The 16530-nt window shown below is 38.7% G+C and overlaps 1 pseudogene; it reads left to right on the top strand.

Moving 5' to 3' along the window:
• The first annotated feature begins 226 nt into the window (after nucleotides 1–226).
• Nucleotides 227–1946, top strand: LOC111749228 (olfactory receptor 4C11-like; annotated as a pseudogene).
• Nucleotides 1947–16530: the final 14584 nt, after the last annotated feature.

The following is a 16530-nucleotide window of genomic DNA, read 5'->3' as shown; positions in this document are numbered from 1 at the left end:
CATCAAATCGATTCCTACCCGTAGCGACTCTACAGGACTGAGTAGAACTGCTCCATAGGGTTTCCAAGGCTGTTATCTTTAGGGAAGCGGGCTGCCACATCTCTCGCTCACAGGAGGGCTGGTGGGTTCCAGCCACCAACTTTTCAGTTAGCAACCTAGCATTTAACTACTGCACTACAAGGACTTCTTAACCAAAAAAAAAAAAAAAAAAAGAAAGAAAGAAAGAAACATTATCAAGTCAATTCTGACTCTTAGTGAACCTGTAGGACAGAGGAGAATCGTTCCATAGGATTTCCAAGGAGCAGCTGATGGATTTGAACTGCCGATGTTTTGGTTAGCAGCTGAGATCTTAACCACACCAACAGGGCTCCAAGGGATTCTTACATACAATCTAAGTTTTATATGAAGAAAAAGTTTCAAGGTATTAAAGTGACTCGTTCAAGGTCATAAAGCAAAATAAGCAGTTCTCAGAATTTGTCAGAGAGCAAAATTGCCTGTGTTTTTTTTTTTCTCCCCCCAAAATGTCTTAGACCCACAAGGAAGACATTTAGTCAATGCCTGTAGTTAAAGCATGGACATCAGCATAAAAAAGAAAAAAAAATTCCCAACTGATTGTGTCCTTGTTAGCGGCCATCAAGTCATCTGTGACTTACAGTGACCTCATGCACAACATGGGATCGCACCATAATGATCCGCAGGGTTTTCATTCACTGATATTCCGGAGTAGTTTCCCAGGCCTTCCCTTCTGCTCCATCTTAGTCTGGAAGCTCAGCTGAGACCATTCAGCAGCATTGAAACAAGGAAGCCTCCATCGATGGATGGGTTTGTGGCTGCACATGCCGTGCATCAGCTGGGAAACAACCAGGTCTTCCACTCTGAAGGTGAGATTTCTATCACTGAGCCTGAATGGAATTAGAATTACACAGTTACAGTTTAGACTCCGAGTCTGCTGCTATTGCCAAATCACCACCTACACCCTTCTCTTTGCAGAGAAACCATTTCTCAGTGCATCATTTCAGGTCAACTGTAACCATGGAGCTGAACAGCAGTGTGACTGAGTTCATTCTGTCTGGGTTAACACAGGATGTTCTGAAGGAGAAAATAGTGTTTGTGGTCTTCTTGTTTCTCTACCTTGCAACTCTGTTGGCAAACTTACTTATTGTGATGACCATCAGATACAGTCGGATGTTAGGAGGCCCCATGTACTTCTTCCTTTTCCACTTGTCCTTTGCTGATGCCTGCTACTCAACAACCACAGCTCCCAGGTTGATTATAGATGCTGCATCTAAGAAGTAAGTCATCTCCTACAATGAGTGCATGACTCAGATTTTTGCAGCCCATTTTTTTGGGTGCATGGAGATCTTCGTGCTCATACTCATGGCCTTTGATCGCTGTGTGGCCATTTGCAAACCCCAGCAGTACACAACCATCATGAGCCAGTGTGTCTGTGATGAATTTTTGAATCTGGCTTGGGTGGGATCTTGCATCCATTCATTAGTACAGGTCTTCTTGGTTTTGAAATTACCATTCTGTGGGCCCAATGTTATTGACCACTATTTCTGTGATGTACAACCTTTGTTGAAACTGCCTGCATGGATACTTATGTCATAAATCTACTCATAGTGTTTAATAGTGGGACCATATGCATGGTGAGTTTCATAATCCTGATCATCTCCTATATTTTCATCTTACACTCTCTGAGTAACAAGAGTGCAGAAGGAAGAAAGAAAGCCCTCTCTACCTGCACTTCCCACATTAGTGCTGTCATCTTATTCTTTGTTCCGTGTGTATTCACATATACTCGCCCTCCAATCACATTTCCAGTGGACAAGATGGTGGCTGTGTTTTACACTATTGGGACACCCTTGCTCAACCCTCTGATTTACACTCTGAGGAACGCAGATGTTAAAAATGCCATGAGAAAGTTATGGTGCAACAAGCTATGACTTGAGGTAGCAAAGAACATAAGATTCTAGTTGTTAATTCTGTCACAATTTAAATAAAATTGGATTGATTGAGCAGAAAAAGTATTCCTATCCTGATGTGGACAATAGCATTAACTCCCAGAAGTATGTTTTGGGACATTGGTAGAGTGAGCACAGACCCATTTATTTTGAGCCAATGTCAGATAAAGTAACAGAACGTCAAGTACAGTAATATTTGGCAGCTCAAGCCCACTCCCTACTTCTGTTCTCTGGGGTTGATAATCCTTGCTCTTTTGCAGTATGTGAGCCAGATCGTGTTGTTCATACAGCTTCACCTCACTTTTTTGCAAATTCTGCTTTGAGCTTTTTTCCTCCATGTTTTTCATCCAAGTTTAGTAATTTGTCCCTGATTTCTGGCTGATTTATTTTGTTGGCAAATAAATTTTGGCACTACCGAATCTGGTCTTTTCTGGTTCAACAATCAGTAGAGTAAGGTCACCATGCAACTCTCATAGGAGCATACATATAAGCTAATTAAGCCCCTATTGGTGCTTGGCTCCCTTTTGTAAAATGCTTAAAAAAATAAAAAAGAACATCCTTTTACTTCCCTCTTGAACACATACAATGAGCAACTCATGAACTTATATTCAAATATACACAATTCCAGTTGTAATAAATATTAACTGTATTGAGCCATAATCTTTTCCTATAACTTTAATATCATTTTTGTTCATCATGTTAATCATTATTCATCCATAAAATTTAGTTCTATATACATTTTTTTTTGTTGAAACTTAAGTCAATGGACACTGCCCAAATCTTTTTGTTATTAAATTGGTGACAATTTTATAAAATTGTAAGGGTTGTATTGTAACAATGAACATGTCATGGATAAGATCATATATAATAAAAAAAGATAGCAACTGACATATAGAGAAAAAGAGTCAATGTTATAATAATTCATCCAAAGAGAGAAGCTATCTATAGAAATGAGATGAGACTCCCTGCTTGGAAATACACAATCCCTGGTGGTACAGTGGTTAAGGGCTATAAAGACATTCTTTCCTGGACAGAAAGATATCGATCAATGACCGAAATAAGTATTTTGATGTTCTTGATCTTGATATATGTATCTACCTATGAAAGTAAATATTTATATAATTAAATACAGATATTTTAATAAATATAAATAAATACGTATATAATAACCAACTATCATATAGATCACATGTCATGGATTGAATTGTGCCCCACCCCAAAAAAAGTGTCTCCTTGGTTAGGCCATGATTGCCAGTGTTGTGTGGCTTTCCTCCATTTTGTGACAGTAATTTTTTTTAAAGAGGGTTAGGGTAGGATTGTGACACCCTTACTAAGGTCACATCCCTGATCTAATACACAAGAGATAAAGGGAAGCAAGCAGAGAGAGGGGACCTCATACCACCAAGAAAGCAGTGCTGGGAGCAGAGTGTGTCCTTTGAACTTGGGTAGATGAGATTGTGGCTTATGTAGACTTGTCTCTTCTCGGAGTTTTGGTTACCCTTGGTTGTTTTGCTTCTGGAGAGGAGAGACAAAAATTGTGTCTTAGATGGTCAGCTCTCAAGCTTTTAATTCCAGACACTAGTCACTTCGCTGGGATACAGATCATGATTTTTGTGAACCATGTTATGACAATTGACTGAGTTATCCCGTGAAACTGTGGTCCTTAGCTTTCAAACACTAAAAATCTATCATGGAAGGAGTTCAATTATGCCTCTGGAGTATATGTATTTGTGTCTTCAACAAATCTATATGCTTGTACCCAGATATTTGTATTTACAAATACCTATAGATATTTAAGAAACCCTGGTGGTGTAGCAGTTACGAGCTATGGGTGCTAACCAAAAGGTTAGCAGTTTGAATCCACCAGGAACTCCTTGGAATCTCTATGGGGCAGTTCTACTCTGTCCTATAGGGTCACTATTAGTTGGAATCAACTCGACGGCAAAGTTTTTTGTTTTTTTTTTCCAATAGATATTTCTATCTGTTCTCATCTGTGTAACTGCCTATATACCAATATGACTATACTTATCCATGTATGCTCACTCATATTTTACTTTGGTTGTGCTTTGCTTACTACATCCACATTTGGTGCCACATGTACCATTACAAAAAAAACCCCTGAAAACTGCAGGAACTAGTAGAAGAGTTTAGCAATGTTGCAAGTTATAAGATTAAAACACAAAAATCAGTTGGGTTCCTCTACACTAACAAAGGCTACTCCAAAAAAGAAATCAAGAAAAGAAGACCATTAGCCCTAAATCGATAAAATACCTAGGAATTAACCTAACCAGGGACATGAAAGACTTATCCAATGAAAACGATAAAACATTACCACAAGAGACTAAAAGAGACCTAGAAAAATGGAAGGGCGCCCTGTGCTCATGGACTGGAGGACCATACAGTGAAAATGTCAATTGTACCTAAAGCAATGTAGAGATAAAATACAATCCTGATAAAAACCTCAACAACATTCTTTACTAAAATGGTAGAACTAATGACTGACTTCATATGGAAAGGAAAGAAACCCTGAATAGCCAAAGCAATATTGAAGAAAAGGAACAAAACAGGAGGCCTTACGCTCCCCGATATCAAAACATACTATGCAGCCACTCTAATCAAAACAGGCTGGCATTTGTTCAGCAATAGATACATAGACCACTGGAACAGAATTGAGAACTCAGAATTAAACCCATCCATCTATGAACAACTGATTTTTGACAAGGAGTCAAAGTCCATTCAGTGGGGCAGAAACAGTCTCTTTAATAAATGGTGCTAGCAAAACTGAATACCCACCTGTAGAAAAATTAAACACACCATACACAAAAATTAACTCAAAATGAATCAAAGAACTAAATATTAAACCTAAAAACATAAAATCCTTGGAAAAAAACTATGGGACCTAATCTTTTGTAAAAATAGGATAACAAACATAATACATGTACAAATAGAAGATGAAATAGAAAATTGGGACCTCATAAAAATTAAAAACTTATGCTCACAAAAAGAATAAATGGATAATCTACAGACTGGGAAAAATTCTACAGAAACGACTTATCCAATAAGGACCTGATCTCTAAATTCTGTAGAAAACTGCAACAACTCAACAACAAAAAGACAAACAGCCCAATCACACAATGGGCAAAGGACATGAACAGAATACTCACACAAAAGAGAATACCCAAGCAGTCAACAAACATATGAGAAGATATTCACGGTCATTAACAATTGTTGTTGTTAGATGCCTTGTAGTAGGTTCCAACTCATTGTGACTCCTTGCAAAACAAAAGGAAAAACTGCCTTGTCCTGTGTCATCCTCACAATCATTGCTGGGTTTAAGGCCATTGTTGCAGCCTCTTTGTCAATGCATCACTTTGAGGGTCTTCCTTTTTTTTTGATGGCCCTCTGCTTTTTTTCTGCTTAAGGTCCTTTTCCAGGAACCGATTCCTCCTGATAACATGTTCAAAGTATGTGAGATGAAGTCTTAGCATCTTTTTCTTCCAAGGAGCATTCTGGCTCTCCCAAAGTTTCCCACTGTGTTCAGGGAGCCAGCTGTATCCCTCTGTGTTGCCCATTGGTCTGAAATATTCCCCTTGCTTTGCTGCCCTTGCAGTTCCTTCCCTTCCTAGTGTCCTTCCTTCTTGGGCCTCAGCAAGATTCAGCAGCACTCTCTTACAGCACCCTGGTTTCCCTTCAACCCCTTCCAATTGTGTGTACTTCAAACTCCCATGACAATTAGAGTTGTGTTAAAAAAAAAAAAAAAATCAGGCTACAGCTTCCTCAGATTAGCTCCTGTTACATGTTCCCTGATTGGGGTGTTGTCTTGCACTGTCCCAAAATGGCTGCCATGAGCCAGTGCTCTGGCTGTTAGCAGGTAGACTCTCCCAGCTTCTGGGCAGTCCCTGACCCTCCTCTCTCCTGCTTCTGAACTCACCCTGACTCTTCAACACCTCAGCCACTGTCCAGAGTACTTCACCATCTTGCTCAGCTCATGGTGGAAAATATTTGAGTTTTCTTTTTCTGACAGATTGCTGCCTTACACAGGTTCCAGCTTTCACAAATTTTACTGTATTATTACATAAAAAGGAAAGTGGTCTCATTAATATTTTGAGTTTTTTTGTTAGTATCTTATTGTTTTTTAGGTGAAAGTTTACACAGCAAACTATGTTCTGATTTAACATTTTTGTACAGATTTTCCATGACTTTGGTTACAATTCTCACAACTCGTCAGCATTCTCATTATTTCCATTCTGTGTGTTCTGTTTCCATTGATCTAGCTTCTTTTCCCCTCCTTGAATTCTCATCTTTGCTTCTGGGTAAATGTTGACCATTTTGTCTCATACAGTTGATTGGTTAAGTGACACATTACTCATGGGTGATATTGTTTATTTTATAAGCCAATCTATTATTTGGCTGAAAAGTGAGCTCTAGGAGTGGCTTCAGTGCCAACTGAAGGATATTTATTTATTTATTTATTTTTTAGGGTCAGAGCCTCAGGGATTTGTCTAGTCTCTATTGGTTCAGTAGGTGTGACTTTTTTTTTCCAGAAATCTGAGTTTTGTTCTACCTTTTTATCCCATTCTATCTGGGACCTTCTATGGTATCCCAGGTCAGAATGGTCAGTAGTCATAGCTGGGCCCATCTAGTTCTGGTCTCAGGTTAGAAAAGACTGTGGTTCATTTGGGCTATTAGTCCTGGGGACTAGTTTCATCTCTGAGTCTTTGGTTTCCTTCATTCTCTTTTGTTCCAGATGAGTAGAGTTGTATCTTAGATGGGCACTTGCAAGCTTTTAATACCCCAGACTCTCCTTATCAAACTAGAATGTAGAACATTAACTTTATGAACTATGTTAAGCCAGTTGACTGTGTTATCTCACCCAACTTATCATCCTAAGCTTTTTAACCCGGTAAACTAATTCTGGGAGTTTTTAGGATATGTCATGTCTAGGAAGTCTCTGTAATTGTGCACCCATGTGCTTTATTATGTATATGGATATATATGCAGCACACACAAACATGGATATACATAGGCCTGCAGACACACCTATACATGCATGTGCATATATCCACATATGCCTTCCCATATACATATATGCATATATATCTACCTACGTGTCATGAATTGAATTATGTCCCCTAAAAAATATCTGTCAACTTTGCTAAGTCATGATTCCCTTGTATGATTGTCTACCATTTTATCATCTGGTATGATTTCCTTATCTGTTGTAAATCCCAACACTATGATGTAATAAGATGGATTAACAGCAGTTCTATTTTTTTATTGATTAGGTCCATAAGATTAGAAAGTGTCTTAGGCCATTCTTTTCTGTGATATAAAAGAGAGAAGTGAGCAGAGAGACAGGGGAAACTCATACCACCAAGAAAGCAGTACTGGGAGCAGAGTGCATCCTTTGGACCTGAGATTCCAGCACTGAGATGCTCCCAGACCGAGAGAAGATTGATGACAAGAACCTTCCTCCAGAGCCGACAGAGAGAGAAAGGCTTCCCCTGGAACTGATGCCCTGAATTTGGACTTGTAGCCTACTTGACTATGAGAGAATAAATTTCTCTTTGTTAAAGCCATCCACTTGTGGTATTTCTATTACAGCAGCATTAGGTGACTAAGACACTTATTTGTTATGGTATTTACCGAAGTTTTCCCTTTTTGTTGCGTATTTCTCAGTATCTTCATTTACCTTCATCAGGTTGTGCAGACTTCAGCCATATTGGCATTGCTTTTCCCATCCACAAAAATAACAAATGTCTACTATCTAGAGGAGCCCCGGTTGCACAGTGGTTAAGAGCTTGTCTGCTAACCAAAATATCAGCAGTTTGAATCCACCAGCTTCTCCTTAGAAGCCCTATGGAGTAGTTCTACTTTGCCTTATAGAGTCACTATGAGTCAGAATCGACTTGATGGCAATGGTTTTGGTTGAACTATCTAGAAAGTGATTCCGTATCCTTCCCTCTCCCATCCCTGGTAACTGTCAAAGAATGTTTCTTTCTGTGTGTATACCTATTCTTGTCTATTATAATGGAATCGTACAATATTTGTCCTTTTGTGTTTGAATTATTTCACTCAGCTTAATGTCCTCTAGATTCATCCATGTTATGTTTTGCTGACCCATTATTCTTTATAGTTGTGTAGGTAGTATTCCATTGTATGTATGTACAACAATTTGTTTATCCATGCATCTGTTGATGGGTTCTTAGGTTGTTTCCATCTTTTCAGTATTGTGAATAATGCTGCAATGAACACTGATGTGCACATGTCTATTTGTGTCATTGCTGTTATATCTCTTGGATATATACCTAGGAGTGGAGTTACTGAATTATAAGGTATTTTCTATTTCTAACTTTTTGAGGAAGCACAATTCTGTTTTCCACAGTGGTTGTACCATTTACAGCCCCAACAGCAATATATAAGAGGCCTAATCTCCCCACAACCTCACCAGAATTTGTTGTTTTCTGTCTTTTTCATCATTGTCATTTTTGCAGGGATGTCAGATATCTCATTGTACTTTTGATTTACATCCCTATAATGGCTAATATCAACATGAGGTTGGTGCAGGGCCAGGCAGTGTTTTGTTCTGTTATACATAGGGTTGCTATGAGTTGGAACCGACTCAACAGCACCTAATGACAGCATAATGGCTAATGAAGTGAGCATCTTTTCATGTATTTGTTGGCTATCTGAATGTCCATTCTCTTATCTGCAGTGTCTGTTCATGTCCTTTGACCATTTTTTGATTGGATTGCTTATCTTTTTGTTGTTGAATTATTGAAGTTTTCTATATATTTTAAAGATTAAACACTTGTTAGATATGTTGTTGCCAAAGAATTTTTCCCAGTCTGTAGGTTCTCTTTTTAATTTTTGTCTTTTGATGAGCATAAGTACTTAATTTTTTAGGATGTCTCTGTTACCTAAATTATCTTCTGTTCATGCATTTTTAGTTGTATTTGATAGGCTATTTATACCAAAAATTAAGTCCCCTAGTTTTGTTCTTAAATTATCTTCTATGAGCTTTATAATTGTACCTTTAACATTTAGTCTTTGGTCCATTTTGAGTTAGTTTTTGTGCATGGTGTGAGGTATGGATTCTGTTTCATTTTTGTATAAATGGCTGACCAGTTTTCTCAATGTCATTTGTTAAAAAGACTGTTTCTTTGTTGAAGCTCAACTGCCTGTAGATGGATAGATTTACTTCTGGGTTCTCAATTCCATTTCATTAATCTGTGTGTCTGTCATTGAACCAGTACCAGGTTGTTTGATTACTATGGTTGTGTAGTAACTTTTGAGATTGGGAAATGTGAGGCCTCCTACTTTGTTTTTCTTAATCAATATTGCTTTAGCCATTCGGGCCCCCTTTCCTTTACATATAAAGTTGAAGATTAATTATTTTCATTTCATTAAAAAGTGTTGGAATTTGGATCAAGATTGCGTTATATCTATAGATCACTTTGGGTACTATTGACATTTTCACAATGTTAAGTCTTCCAATCTATGAGCATGGGATGTTTTTCCATCTATGTAATTCTCTTTTGGTTTCTGGAAGTAGTGTTTTATACTTTTCCTTGTATAAGCCTTTTATGCCCCTAGTTAGATTTATTCCTAGGAATTTCGGGGGTGTCTTAGTTATCTAGTGCAGCCGTAACAGAAATGCGACAAGTGTGTGTCTTTAACAAACAGAAAATTATTTCCTCACATTTTAGGATGCTAGAAGTCCAGATACAGGGTGCTGGTTCTAAGGGAAGGCTTTTTCTCTCTGTGAGCTCTGGAGAAGGATCTTGTCTCTTTTGAGCTTCTGTTCCTGGGCAATATTCATGTGGCTTGGCATTTCATTTCCCCCATCTCTACTTCTCTTGCTTTCTTGTTTAATCTTTTTTGTATCTCTGTAGAGATTGACTCAAGACATACCCTACACTAATCCTGTATCATTAACATAACAAAGACAACCCATTCTCAAATGGAATTGTAACCAAAAAAAAAAAAAAAAAAACACACACACACACACATGTTTTCTGGGTACACAATTCAATCCATAACATTCTACCCTTTGGCCTCCAAAAATTCATGTCCTTGCCACATGCAAAACAAATTCACTCCATCACATCATAGCATAAGTTTCAAATCACCTCCAAGTTTAAAATCTCATATTATGAATCATCTAAATCAAATATGTGTGAGATATTAGGCATATTCCATCCCGGGGCAAAGTCATCTTCATTTGCAAACCTGTGAAATCTAGCACACTGGTTATCTGCTTCCAAAAGAGAATGTTGGAACGACACAAGTTATACATTTCCACTAAACTGGGATAAATTGAAAGGAAAGAAGCGTTAAAGGGCACCAAGCAAGTCCAAATCCCAGCAAAATTAATTAAATTAGCTCTCAAAGCTTTAAAATAATCCTCTGCATTCTGAGACCATCTTGGTAATGGCCCCACCCTCCAGGCTCTAGCTGTGGGCACACCCTCTGTACTCTGGGTGGAGGACCCTAGGCCCTGGATTTCAGCTCTGCCTTCCAGGTCAACTGGGATGACAACTCTGCTCCCTTGGCTTTTGGCAGCTCCATTTTCCTAGTCCATCTGAATGGTGACCCCCACGCCTCGACTCTGGCAGGCCCGATTTTTCTACCCCTTGAGCATGGCGATCCCATCCCCTCAGCTTTAAGCAGTGGCCCCATCCCCCGGTACACTTTAATGGCAGCCCCACACAGTGGAACTGAGTTACCAAAGATCTGGGTTTTTGAAATCTAAGAGGTTGTGGCCCTATCCTTTGAGATCCAGGAGACCTTGGGTCCAACCTTTGAAACTAAGAAGGCTCTGCTTCCTGTGCTCTTTCCAGCAGTTCTGCAGGTCTCTGAGCTGCTCTAGGGATGGTCCTTTTCTTTTCTTGGAGAACAACAGTTGTGGCTGCTTTAGCCCGTTTCCTGCCTGTAGAATTCCAAGTGACAGACAATGTTCCTTCCTTTTGTCTTTCTTTGTCCATTTCAGTCTAAGGTAATGTGTTTTCTGCTGTGGTAGTTGCATTCTACTATAAGCAGCAAGAAGAACCCGCTTGGCTTGCTTAGAAATCTCATCAGCAGATATCCAAGTTCGTTACTTACAAGTTCTACCTTCCACCAAACAGTTGGACATAATTCAGACAAGTTCTTTGCCACTGCATAAAAAGTATCAACCTTCGTCCGCTGTCCAATCACATGTTCATCGTTTTCTTTTAATGTCTCACCAGAAGCACATCTAACGTTCACATTTCTAGCAACATTGTTTTGCCGGAGCCCACATGTATTCTCTAAGATGATAGAAGCTTTCTCTATAGTTCTCCTCACTTCCTCCTGAGCTCTCACCTGAATTTCTTTTGAGGTCCCTAATACTACCAACAGTCTTTTCAAGGCAATATAGGCTTTTACTATTAGGCACTTTAAAACTCTCCCAGCCTCCACCCATTATGCAATTCCAAAGCCACTTCCTCATTGTAGGTATTTGTTACAGCAACACCTGCACTTCTAGTTACCAAATATCGCACCCTGATAACAAATTCTGTTTTAGTTATCTAGAGTTGCTACAACAGAAATACCACAGGTCGGTGGCTTTAACAAACAGAAATTTATTTTCTCATGCTTTAGGAGACTAGAAGTCTGAATTCAGGGCTCTGGCTCTAGGGAAAAGCTTTCTTTCTCTGTCAGCTCTAGAGGAAGATTCTTGTCTCTTCTGAGCTTATGCTCCTGGGCAATCTTCATGTGGCTAGGCATCTCACTTTCCCCATATCTGCTTCTCTTCCTTGATTGTTTAATCTCTTTTATATCTCTGCACCCTACCTTAATCCTGTCTAATTAACATAACAAAAACAATCCATTCCCATATGAAATTATGAGCACAGACATAGAGACTAGGATTTATAACACATACTTTTGGAAAACACAATTCAGTCCATAACAGGGCCCTATTATAAATGGTATTGTTTTCCATTCAGAGTTCTCTTTGGTAGTGTAGAGGAACCCAACTAATTTTTTTTTTTTTAATTTTTATTAAGCTTCAAGTGAACATTTACCACTCCAATCAGTCTGTCACATGTAGGTTTACATACATCTTACTCCCTTCTCCCACTTGCTCTCCCCCTATTGAGTCAGCCCTTACAGTCTCTCGTTTCGTGCCAATTTTGCCCTCTCCCCTCTCTCTCTATCTTCCCATTCCCCCTCCAGTCAAGAGTTGCCAACACACTCTCCCGTGTCCACCTGATTTAATTAGCTCACTCTTCATCAGCATCTCTCTCCCCCCCGCTGACCAGTCCTTTTCATGCCTGATGATTTGTCTTCAGGGATGGTTCCTGTCCTGTGCCATCAGAAGTTCTGGGGAGCATTGTCTCTGGGATTCCTCTAGTCGCAATCATACCATTAGGTGTGGTCTTTTAATGAGAATTTGGGGTCTGTATCCCATTGGTCTCCTGCTCCCTCAGGAGTTATCTGTTGTGCTCCCTGACAGGGCAGACATCGATTGTGGCCGGGTACCAACTAGTTCTTCTAGTCTCAGGATAATGTAGGTCTCTGGTTCATGGGGCCCTTTCTGTCTCTTGAGTTCTTAGTTGCCGTGTGGCCTTGGTGTTCTTCCTTTGCCTTTGCTCCAGGTGGGTTGAGACCAATTGATGTATCTTAGATGGCCGCTTGTTGGCATTTAGGACCCAGGCGCCACAATTCAAAGTGGGATGCAGAATGTTTTCATAATAGAATTATTTTGCCCGTTGACTTAGACGTCCCCTCAAACCAAGTTCCCCAGACCCCAGCCCCTGCTCCGCTGACCTTTGAAGCTTTCATTTTATCCCAGAAACCTCTGTGCTTTTAGTCCAGTCCAATTAGGCAGACCTTCCTTGTATTGAGTGTTGTCTTTCCCTTCACCCAAAGCAGTTCTTATCTACAGATTGATCAATAAAAAGCCCTCTCCTTCCCTCCCTCCCTCCCCCCTTTGTAACCACATAAGTCTGTGTTCTTCTCCGTTTTTTCTATTTTTCAAGATCTTATAATAGTGGTCTTATACAATATTTGTCCTTTTGCAACTGACTCATTTCGCTCAGCATAATGCCTTCCAGATTCCTCCATGTTATGAAATGTTTCAGAGATTCGTCACTGTTCTTTTTCGATGCGTAGTATTCCATTGTGTGAATATACCACAATTTATTTACCCATTCGTCCGTCGACGGACATCTTGGTTGCTTCCAGCTTTTTGCTTTTGTAAACAGAGCTGCAATAAACATGGGTGTGCATATATCTGTTTGTGTGAAGGCTCTTGTATCTTTAGGGTATATTCCGAGGAGTGGGATTTCTGGGTTGTATGGTAGTTCCATTTCTAACTGTTTAAGATAACGCCAGATGGATTTCCAAAGTGGTTGTACCATTTTACAATCCCACCAGCAGTGTATGAGAGTTCCAATCTCTCCACAGCCTCTCCAACATTTATTATTTTGTGTTTTTTGGATTAATGCCAGTCTAGTTGGTGTGAGATGGAATCTCATCGTAGTTTTAATTTGCATTTCTCTAATGGCTAATGATCGAGAGCATTTTCTCATGTATCTGTGGGCTGCCTGAATATCTTCTTTAGTGAAATGTGTGTTCATATCCTTTGCCCACTTCTTGATTGGGTTGTTTGTCTTTTTGTGGTTGAGTTTTGACAGAATCATGTAGATTTTAGAGATCAGGCGCTGGTCTGAGATGTCATAGCTGAATATTCTTTCCCAGTCTGTAGGTGGTCTTTTGACTCTTTTGGTGAAGTCTTTAGATGAGCATAGGTGTTTGATTTTTAGGAGCTCCCAGTTATCGGGTTTCTCTTCATCATTTTTGGTAATGTTTTGTATTCTGTTTATGCCTTGTATTAGGGCTCCTAGAGTAGATCCTATTTTTTCTTCCATGATTTTTATCGTTTTAGTCTTTATGTTTAGTTCTTTGATCCACTTGGAGTTAGTTTTTGTGCATGGTGTGAGGTATGGGTCCTGTTTCATTCTTTTGCAAATGGATATCCAGGTATGCCAGCACCATTTGTTAAAAAGACTATCATTTCCCCAATTGACTGACACTGGTCCTTTGTCAAATATCAGCTGCTCATACGTGGATGGATTTATATCTGGGTTCTCAATTCTGTTCCATTGGTCTATGTGTCTGTTGTTGTACCAATACCAGGCTGTTTTGACTACTGTGGCTGTATAATAGGTTCTGAAATCAGGTAGGGTGAGGCCTCCCACTTTCTTCTTCTTTTTCAGTAATGTTTTGCTTATCCGGGGGTTCTTTCCTTTCCATATGAAATTAGTGATTTGTTTCTCTATCCCCTTAAAGTATGACATTGGTATTTGGATTGGAAGTGCGTTATATGTATAAATGGCTTTTGGTAGAATAGACATTTTTACTATGTTAAGTCTTCCTATCCATGAGCAGGGTATGTTTTTCCACTTAAGTATGTCCTTTTGAATTTCTTGTAGCAGAGTTTTATAGTTTTCTTTGTATAGGTCTTTTACATCCTTGGTAAGATTTATTCCTAAGTATTTTATCTTCTTGGGGGCTACTGTGAATGCTATTGATTTGGTTATTTCCTCTTCGGTGTTCTTTTTGTTGATGTAGAGGAATCCAAGTGATTTTTGTATGTTTATTTTGTATCCTGAGACTCTTCCAAACTCTTCTATTAGTTTCAGTAGTTTTCTGGAGGATTCCTTAGGGTTTTCCATGTATACGATCATGTCATCTGCAAATACTGATAGCTTTACTTCCTCCTTACCAATCTGGATACCCTTTATTCTTTGTCTAGCCTCATTGCCCTGGCTAGGACTTCAAGTACGATGTTGAATAAGAGCGGTGATAAAGGGCATCCTTGTCTGGTTCCCGTTCTCAAGGGAAATGCTTTCAGGTTCTCTCCATTTAGAGTGATATTGGCTGTTGGCTTTGCATAGATGCCCTTTATTATGTTGAGGAATTTTCCTTCAATTCCTATTTTGGTAAGAGTTTTTATCATAAATGGGTGTTGAACTTTGTCAAATGCCTTTTCTGCATCAATTGATAAGATCATGTGGTTTTTATCTTTTGTTTTATTTATGTGATGAATTACATTAATGGTTTTTCTGATATTAAACCAGCCTTGCATACCTGGTATAAATCCCACTTGATCATGGTGAATTATTTTTTTGATGTGTTGTTGGATTCTATTGGCTAGAATTTTGTTGAGGGTTTTTGCATCTATGTTCATGAGGGATATAGGTCTAAAATTTTCTTTTTTTGTAATGTCTTTTCCTGGTTTTGGTATCAGGGAGAGGGTAGCTTCATAGAATGAGTTGGGTAGTATTCAGTCTTTTTCTATGCTTTGAAATACCTTCAATAGTAATGGTGTTAAGTCTTCTCTGAAGGTTTGGTAGAACTCTGCAGTGAAGCCGTCTGGACCAGGACTTTTTTTTGTTGGAAGTGTTTTGATTACCGTTTCAATCTCTTTTTTTGTTATGGGTCTATTTAGTTGTTCTACTTCTGAATGTGTTAGTTTAGGTAGGTAATATTGTTAAAAGAATTTATCCATTTCTTCTAGGTTTTCAAATTTGTTAGAGTACAATTTTATATAGAAATCTGATATGATTCTTTTGATTTCATTTGGTTCTGTTGTAATGTGGTACTTCTTCTTTCTTATTCGGGTTATTTGTTTCCTTTCCTGTTTTTCTTTAGTCAGTCTAGCCAATGGTTTATCAATTTTGTTAATTTTTTCAAAGAACCAGCTTTTGGTTTTGTTAATTCTGTCAATTGTTTTTCTGTTCTCTAATTCATTTAGTTCAGCTCTAATTTTTATTATTTGTTTCTTTCTGGTGCCTGATGGGTTCTTTTGTTGCTCACTTTCTATTTGTTCAAGTTGTAGGGACAGTTCTCTGATTTTGGCTCTTTCTTCTTTTTGTATGTGTGCATTTATCGATATAAATTGGCCTCTGAGCACTGCTTTTGCTGTGTCCCAGAGGTTTTGATGGGAAGTATTTTCATTCTCGTTGCTTTCTAAGAATTTCCTTATTCCCTCCTTGATGTCTTCTATAACCCAGTCTTTTTTCAGGAGGGTATTGTTCATTTTCCAAGTATTTGATTTCTTTTCCCTAGTTTTTCTGTTATTGATTTCTAGCTTCATTGCCTTGTGGTCTGAGAAGATGCTTTGTAATATTTCAATGTTTTGGATTCTGGAAAGATTTGTTTTATGACCTAATATGTGGTCTATTCTAGAGAATGTTCCATGTGCACTAGAAAAAAAAGTATATTTTGCAGCAGTTGGGTGGAGAGTTCTGTATAAGTCAATGAGGTCAAGTTGGTTGATTGTTGTAATTAAGTCTTCCGTGTCTCTATTGAGCTTCTTACTGGATGTCCTGTCCTTCTCCGAAAGTGGTGTGTTGAAGTCTCCTACTATAAATGTGGAGGTGTCTATCTCACTTTTCAATTCTGTTAAGATTTGATTTATGTATCTTGCAGCCCTGTCATTAGGTGCGTAAATATTTAATATGGTTATGTCTTCCTGATCAATTGTCCCTTTTATCATTATATAGTGTCCTTCTTTATCCTTTGTGGCGGATTT

This window comes from Loxodonta africana, chromosome 22 (genome assembly GCF_030014295.1).
Source record: "Loxodonta africana isolate mLoxAfr1 chromosome 22, mLoxAfr1.hap2, whole genome shotgun sequence".
Classification (NCBI taxonomy): domain Eukaryota; kingdom Metazoa; phylum Chordata; class Mammalia; order Proboscidea; family Elephantidae; genus Loxodonta; species Loxodonta africana.
Note: the sequence above shows the minus strand (reverse complement) of the source record. Positions and strands in the feature narration are given on the sequence as shown.